Here is a 7,380-nt window from a genome sequence, read left to right on the forward strand (position 1 = left end):
AGAACTTAACACCCTAATAATAATAATAATAATAATAATAATTTATTATTTGTACCCTGCCCATCTGGCTGGGTTTCCCCAGCCACTCTGGGCGGCTTCCAACAAAGATGAAAAATACACTAAAATGTCACATATTAAAAACTTCCCTGAACAGGGCTGCCTTCAGCTGCTTGTTTTCTTGACATCTGAAGGGAGGGTGTTCCACAGGGCGGGCGCCACTACCGAGAAGTCCCTCTGCCTGGTTCCCTGTAACCTCGCAATGAGGGAACCGCCAGAAGGCCCTCGGAGCTGGACCTGAGTGTCCGGGCAGAATGATGGAGGTGGAGACGCTCCTTCAGATATACTGGACCGAGGCCGTTTAGGGCTTTAAAGGTCAGCACCAATACTTTGAACTGTGCTCGGAAACGTACTGGGAGCCAATGTAGGTCACCCCAAATCAAACCCTCCCCAACCCAGGTCTTTACTTTTCTCCCACAGTGCTTAAAAGTGCTTTGACTTTGGCCAGATTTTCCAACCCTGAGAAAAAGACTGAAGATAGATACTCAATGTACAAAAAAAATCAACCATTGCTATCTAAAGCATCTGAATGTGTTTTGCAGGAGTCAGGGAAAAAGAAGGCTTGGCTTCATAAAGTCAAAGGTTGTGTTTTCAAAACAGAGGGAAGATGTAGAAAAAGCAGCAAAATAAATCATGGGCTCATAGAATGGAAGAGTTGGAAGGGGGACCCCCAAAGTCATCTAGCCTGACCCCTAGCAATGTAGGAATCATAGCTGAAGAATCCCTGGCCATCCAACCTCTGTCGAAAAACTTCCAGCGAGATTCCACCATCTTCTGAGTGGGTCAGTTCCCTTGTCAATCACTGCCATCGCTGCCAGAAAGTTTTTCCTGGAACAATGGCCAAATTTAATGTTTTGGTGGGGGAAGAGGGGTTTTTATACATCTCAATTTGACACGTAAGGAATGGAATCCCATCAAAGCGTGTAGAAGTGTTTTGGGTTTTCCTTACCCTTAGAAATGCGAAATTTGTGAGTTATTTTCTCTGCAGCAATCAGCGCTCAAATGGGCCAAAGAAGTTCTTCTTGCAACCAGAAGCCGTGAAATAAGTTCCTTAAATCAGACAATTGCTATTTGATTGTCCCACTTGTTCAAATGGGCAAATTATGCTCCTAGGTTAGCTTAGATTTTTGATTTTTTTTAGCCTGTAATTTGATTTTACACTATTTTTTTTTAAGTTGACACATGACATCATCTGGTTTAAACCCAGAGTGGTTTAGATACAATCCAAACAAGACACTCCCTAGCCACAGGCTTGCAATTTTTTTAAGAAGCGACACGACACACAAGGAAAACAGGCCAAGGAGGGAAGAGGAAAGTCAGAATCAAAACTCAGACGCCTGTTTCTAAACAGTTGTTCCTATAATGACCGGCTGGCACAGTTTGAGGCAGGAGGTGCCTGGTGGAGCTGGGCCTCTAGCGAAACTCTACCTCTTTTTAAAATCAGAACCAGTGAAGGCGGTGAACGTCCTGTGTAAGTGTCAGGAGGTGGTTGCAGGCTGGATGATGGTCAACAGATTGAGGTCTAATCCTGGCAAGACAGAAGTACTACCGTATTTTTCGCTCTATAGGATGCACTTTTTCTCCTCCAAAAATTAAGGGGGAATGTGTGTGCGTCCTATGGAGCGAATGCAGGCTCCTTGGCTTCAGCGATAGCAACGCGAAGCTTCCGAAGCGCAAAGGGAGCGCTCCTTCCGCACTCCAGAGGCTTCGTGTTGCTTTCGCTGAAGCCTGGAGAGTGAGAGGGGTCAGTGCGCACCGACAAGGAATGACGATAGCCGCCTGAAGCCTCCGGAGCGCAGCGGGAACTCGTGCTACGCTCCGGAGGCTTCGGGTTCCTTTTGCTGAAGCCGGGAGAGCAAGACTCTCCTGGCTTCAGCAGAGAGGGAGAGTTGCGCAGCGCCCCTTCAGCCAAGCGGGAGGAGAAATGGAAGGGGCTACGTTTCTCCTGCCGCTTCGCTGAAGGGCCGCTGAGCAGAGAGGGGGAGAATTTTTGTTGTTGTTCTTCCCCTCTAAAACAAGGTGCGTCCTATGATCGGGTGCGTCCTATAGAGCGAAAATACGGTATTTCCTGGGCAACCTCCACCCCATCCGACCTGAATGCACCCAGCCACATCTGAAACAAACACACCTTTTCACACCCCGAGTCACACAGAAAGGCAGGATGAGAGACATGCAGACAGAAGGACAGACAAGCACACCAGCTTCAGTCCATGACTATCCACACAGCTTTTGTCAACGGGCTGCCAAAGGTGAATTTCAACCAGCTTGCATCGTTGATCAGTGCCTGGAGGATCCGTGCATCGTTGGTTTTCAAGTATTTATATGTGGATTTATTTTTCGGTTGTTCCGTATTAATATTCTGCTCCCCAAACTCTGCAGATCTCTCTCTTTTTCCTTCCCCTGAGCAAACTTCAGGCTCTTTCTCGCTTACAAATTTCATTAAAATAAATAAATCAGTACACATGGCAACATCCCACAGCAGAGCTTTCCGAACTTTCCATGTTGGTGACACACTTTTCAGACTTGCATCACTTCGCGACACAGTGGTTCAGTTTTACTAGCAAACCAGAGGTTAAACTAACCCCTTTCCAGCCCCGGGAAGAATGTGGGGAGCGTTCACACAACACACTGCAGCCAACACAATAATGTGTCGCAACAGAGTTTGGGAAGCTCTGTCCTACGGCTTAGCAGAACGCTTTGAGTACCTGGGCAAGGAAAATTGACAAATTATAATATATAATTATAATACACAAATTATAATAATTTGTTTGAAAGCTTGTGTGGGGTTTGGTGTGTTTGTATGTGTGAATCCATGACCGGAGAGGGGATTCCAAAATAAATTTATGAACCCTGCTTATTATACCTATTTCCTTTCCTTTAAACCGTTGCTTGCACATGTTGCTAACTGGAGTTCAATCTTTGTATCAATTTCCTTCCTATTTTCTTATTCGTTTTACGCTTTTGTATATGTATCTAAACTTTGTATCACTATGCATCTAAACTGTAGAATTGACTTTGTACTGCCGACAACTGTCAAACTGCTTCCCAGCGCCACCTAATGAGTCTGCAAATGGACACACACACACACAACCTCAGATACTTTTATTTAAATAAAGGAAAAATGCAGAATAAGGCAACACACCCGCACGGATAAGCGACTCCCAAAATCCTGTCTCCTTATCGGACAGCCCCTAGCAGCTCCGAAGTTTTCCTGTAAATAAAGGAAAAACAAACCCATTAGCCAACAGCTCTGGAAACAGGAAAAGGAACCAGCCCAAAACCTTTTATGTCCAACAATCGCAAGTAACGACGCCACCATTAAAACAATTCAACCCCTTCCGACATCCCACTCACCTGTTCTAATCCTCTCACCGCGCCTTGTTTGACGTCTTCTGTTATCATTGTTCTGTATGGAAATTAAAAGGTATATAAGTTTAAATTCTCTTTTGTTTGGGGTTCTCTCTCGGTCGCCTGCTACGTGAGTGGGAACCCTGTTGCCAACAGTTCTGCATATAATTTTAATAAAGGATCAGGCTTTGCTTTCTGAAAATCCTGGTCTGGTCTGTGTTTATTCCCTGACCGGTTTGAGCCTCTTTCCGAAGGTCCAGCCTTCCTTAAGAAGCTGAACCCCTTGCAGGGAGCCCAAACTTAACTCCTATTTCACTATGTGCTGGAACAGTTGCAAAACCATGTTGCTGTTTCATTTTATTAGTTGCAATATTATTTTTATTTTATTTTATTTATTGAATTTATATACCGCCATATACCAACTTTAATAATTGCAGTATTTACCTTTTGAATAAGTTATTTCGAATAATTAATTAATTAATTGAATAAATTAATTTTAAATACATGATTAAATGCAATCTTTATTATTTCAATGAAACCTAGCAAACAAATACATCTGAGGACCTGCCCACCCAGACTAACCCTCCCAGGCTCCAAGATTTGCAAAGCAACCATGTTGTTTTTGGGAACCCTCCCCTTCCTTTCCGAAGAAGGAGGCGGAAGTTCTCTGCTGATCTGACGTCACATCCGGTGTACCCCTTTTTTTTTGTCAAGAGAGCGCGCGCTCCGTACAGCGCCAGCTGCCGGCGGGAGGTCAGAACGGCACCAAAGCAGCACAACTCCCTGCGGACAGCGAGGCGATTGCGCCCGCCCGCGCCACCTTCTTCGCCCCGCCCCGGGAGGAGAGCCGCAGAGCTGCTCCAAGGTCGGGAATGCTTAAGGAGTGCGCATGCGCGCGAAGGCCGCGCCCACCGCCGCTGATTTATCTGGTTGCCGTCTCGCCCGCGCGCCGTTCTTTTCTAAGGGATGGCTGCGCAGCGCCACCTGCCGGCAGGAGCCAGAAGAGCACAGGCTCGTTCTGCCTCTTTGACCGCTGCAACCCAGGGCAAGTTCTGGGATTTAGCAGAGCAGAGTGCAAAATAAAATAAAATAAAATAATGCACAGTGGAGGGGCTGAGCGGTTTTTTGCAGCTCTTGCACGGTTGCAATTCCGGAGGAAAGCCCCAACATTTTCCTGCCTGCAAGATTTCCTGCAAAGCCCCAACATTTTCCTGCCTGCAAGATTTGGAAGGAGAAAAGGAGAGAAAGCAAAGGAGATGCGGTTTTGCCCAGGCAGGCAGCTCCGGGAGGCAGCAGGAGCAGGAAAGAAGAGCTGGGCAAGATGCAAACTCTTGCAAAGGCGGAGTCAAGACTAGAAAAGGGCCATTGAAAGCTCTTCTGCCGCCTACAGCCACACCACCCTGAATGCACCCGATCCCGTCCGATCTCGGAAGTTAAGCAGGGTCGGGCCTGGTTAGTACTTGGATGGGATTCCGCCTGGGAATACTGGGTGCGGTAGGCATTTTTGCATTTCCCCTTTTGCAACTCAGACCGGGGAATCCCCTCCTCTTTAGCAAAGTCCACGGACTTTTGCCTTGAAAGGCACATTGGATGCAAAGAAATGCTGTCCTTCCGTCTCACAATTCCCCCTGAAATTGCAGCCAGTTACACCGAATGGGAAATTCATGCATTTGAAAAGCTGCATCAAATCTCCCTTTTAAGGTGTCAGAAGAGTCTTTGGATTTTGGGGAAAAAAAGAGATGGTTCCTGAGCTCTGAGATGGGAAAGTCGAAGTGACAATTTATGGGAGCAAAAGCAAGAATCCCACCATACATGACATTTCCAGGTAGTCTCCCATCCAGGCCTGATCCTGCTTAACTTCCAAAATTAAATTGTCCTCAATGACATAACTCTAGATGCAACTGCTGTTTATATGCTCATAGAATTGTCAAGTTGAAAGGGACCCTAGTGAGCCATCTAGACCAACCTGCAATGTAAGAATTGCTGCTAAATAATCCCTGTTTAAAAAAACCTCCAAAGGAACGCGGGTGGCGCTGTGGGTAAAAGCCTCAGCGCCTAGGGCTCGCCGATCGAAAGGTCGGCGGTTCGAATCCCCACGGCGGGGTGCGCTCCCGTTGTTCGGTCCCAGCGCCTGCCAACCTAGCAGTTTGAAAGCACCCCCGGGTGCAAGTAGATAAATAGGGACCGCTTACTAGCGGGAAGGTAAACGGCGTTTCCGTGTGCGGCTCTGGCTCGCCAGAGCAGCGATGTCACGCTGGCCACGTGACCCGGAAGTGTCTCCGGACAGCGCTGGCCCCCGGCCTCTTTGAGTGAGATGGGCGCACAACCCTAGAGTCTGTCAAGACTGGCCCGTACGGGCAGGGGTACCTTTACATTTACCTAATCCCTGTTTAAAAAAACCTCCAAAGGAAGGAGACACCACCACTTTGCAAGGGATTCTGCTCCAGTGTCAAACTGCTCTGGCCGCCAGAAAGTTTTTCCTGATGTTTAGTTGCAACCACCTTCCCTGCAGTTAGAATCCATTGGTTCGGGTGCGGCAGAAAATAACCTTGTTCCCTCTTCCATGTGACAACTTGTTCTTCCTGCCTGTGATAGGAATTTTATGGTCTTATTTATGGTCTTAGATATATGGTAATGTTCATAACCGCACATACATGGATCAGCACAGGAAGGCCAACCTGGAACCATTTTGATTCCTAAACTGACCAAATGTTTTCTCTGCAAGGTCAAACTGGAAAAGTCTCCCCATTGTCTCTCTCCTCACAAATCCTGTCTTAAGGACACATTTAAGATATGAATAGGGTGTGAGCCTGTGACCTGGCCCAGGAACTAAGTATTTTACCACTACAAAAGAATGGCCAGGCTCCCCAGGAAATCCAATCAAGTAACTTGCCAGACAGGAGATAAACTGTGACAGGAGAAAAACAACATTTAAATTTCTGTGATGTAGGTGGGATGTATCTGAGGGGTGGTCTTAGGTTACACCCCTTCTGTGATGTATGCATAATGTTTCTGGGGGTGGTCTTGATCTAGAGGATGGGAATTTCAAAGTCTTTATAAGGCCTTGCACAGCATTTTTGTGGGTCCTCTTCCTCTCCTGCATGTGAGGGGAGCACCCTGTTGCAACAGATCAATAATGAAGCTTACTAGCTGCTTTGCTTCTCAATATTCTCCAGTTGGCCTCTGTTATTTTCTCCTATCAATAGGGAACCTATGTAAGGACTCTATATGGGCTCTTGGATACCCCATAAGGGAAAAGGGCATATTTTTATTTACAACACTGCCTAAGTGCAAAACCTCACTCAATCTCCTTGTTATGAGCACCACCTGGGCTCAGCTTTTTAGGTTTCTTGCAACATGCAGTAAGTAGCAGTGGGTACATAACTTTATGACTACTGCTCCATAACTATTGTTGTTATACAATTCCATTCACCATATAGATGGGGTATGTACTTTTGGTTTCATTTCATATTGAATTGACATTATAGTTTATGCGTATGTTGTTGATGTCGTTTAGTTGTGTCCAACTCTTCGTTACCCCCTGGACCAGAGCACGCCAGGCCCTTCTGTCTTCCACTGCCTCCCGCAGTTTGGTCAAACTCATTTTTGTAGCTTCGAGAACACTGTCCCGCCATCTTGTCCTCTGTTATCCCCTTCTCCTTTCTTAACCTGAAACTGTTCTTAACCTGAGGCACCGCTTTAGCTAATGGGGCCTCCTGCTGCCACCGTGCACGATTTCTGTTCTCATCCTGAAGCAAAGTTCTTAACCTGAAGCACTATTTCTGGGTTAGCGGAGTCTGTAACCTGAAGCATCTGTAAGCCGAGGTACCACTGTACATTAAAATCTCACACATTAAAAACTTCCCTGAACAGGGCTGCCTTCAGATGTCTTCTAAATGTCAGGTAGTTGTGTCATCTGTGGTACCTTGGGTTAAGAACTTAATTTGTTCAGGAGGTCCGTTCTTAACCTGACAC

At 46.4% G+C, this 7,380-nt stretch overlaps 1 long non-coding RNA gene across 2 annotated transcripts; it reads right to left on the reverse strand.

Moving 5' to 3' along the window:
• Positions 1–1,180: 1,180 nt before the first annotated feature.
• Positions 1,181–3,819, reverse strand: LOC310661104. Of its 2 annotated transcripts, XR_014503713.1 has the most exons (4): positions 3,412–3,819; positions 3,200–3,268; positions 2,256–2,762; positions 1,181–1,585 (listed from the first exon to the last, which is right to left on the reverse strand). It is a non-coding gene; the product is annotated as an uncharacterized lncRNA (long non-coding RNA). The 2 variants fall into 2 exon arrangements; XR_014503714.1 differs by lacking the exon at positions 1,181–1,585 and having other exon boundaries at positions 2,110–2,762.
• Positions 3,820–7,380: the final 3,561 nt, after the last annotated feature.

The sequence above is a fragment of the Podarcis tiliguerta genome, assembly GCF_965153285.1.
Source record: "Podarcis tiliguerta genome assembly, chromosome: 12".
Taxonomy (NCBI): domain Eukaryota; kingdom Metazoa; phylum Chordata; class Lepidosauria; order Squamata; family Lacertidae; genus Podarcis; species Podarcis tiliguerta.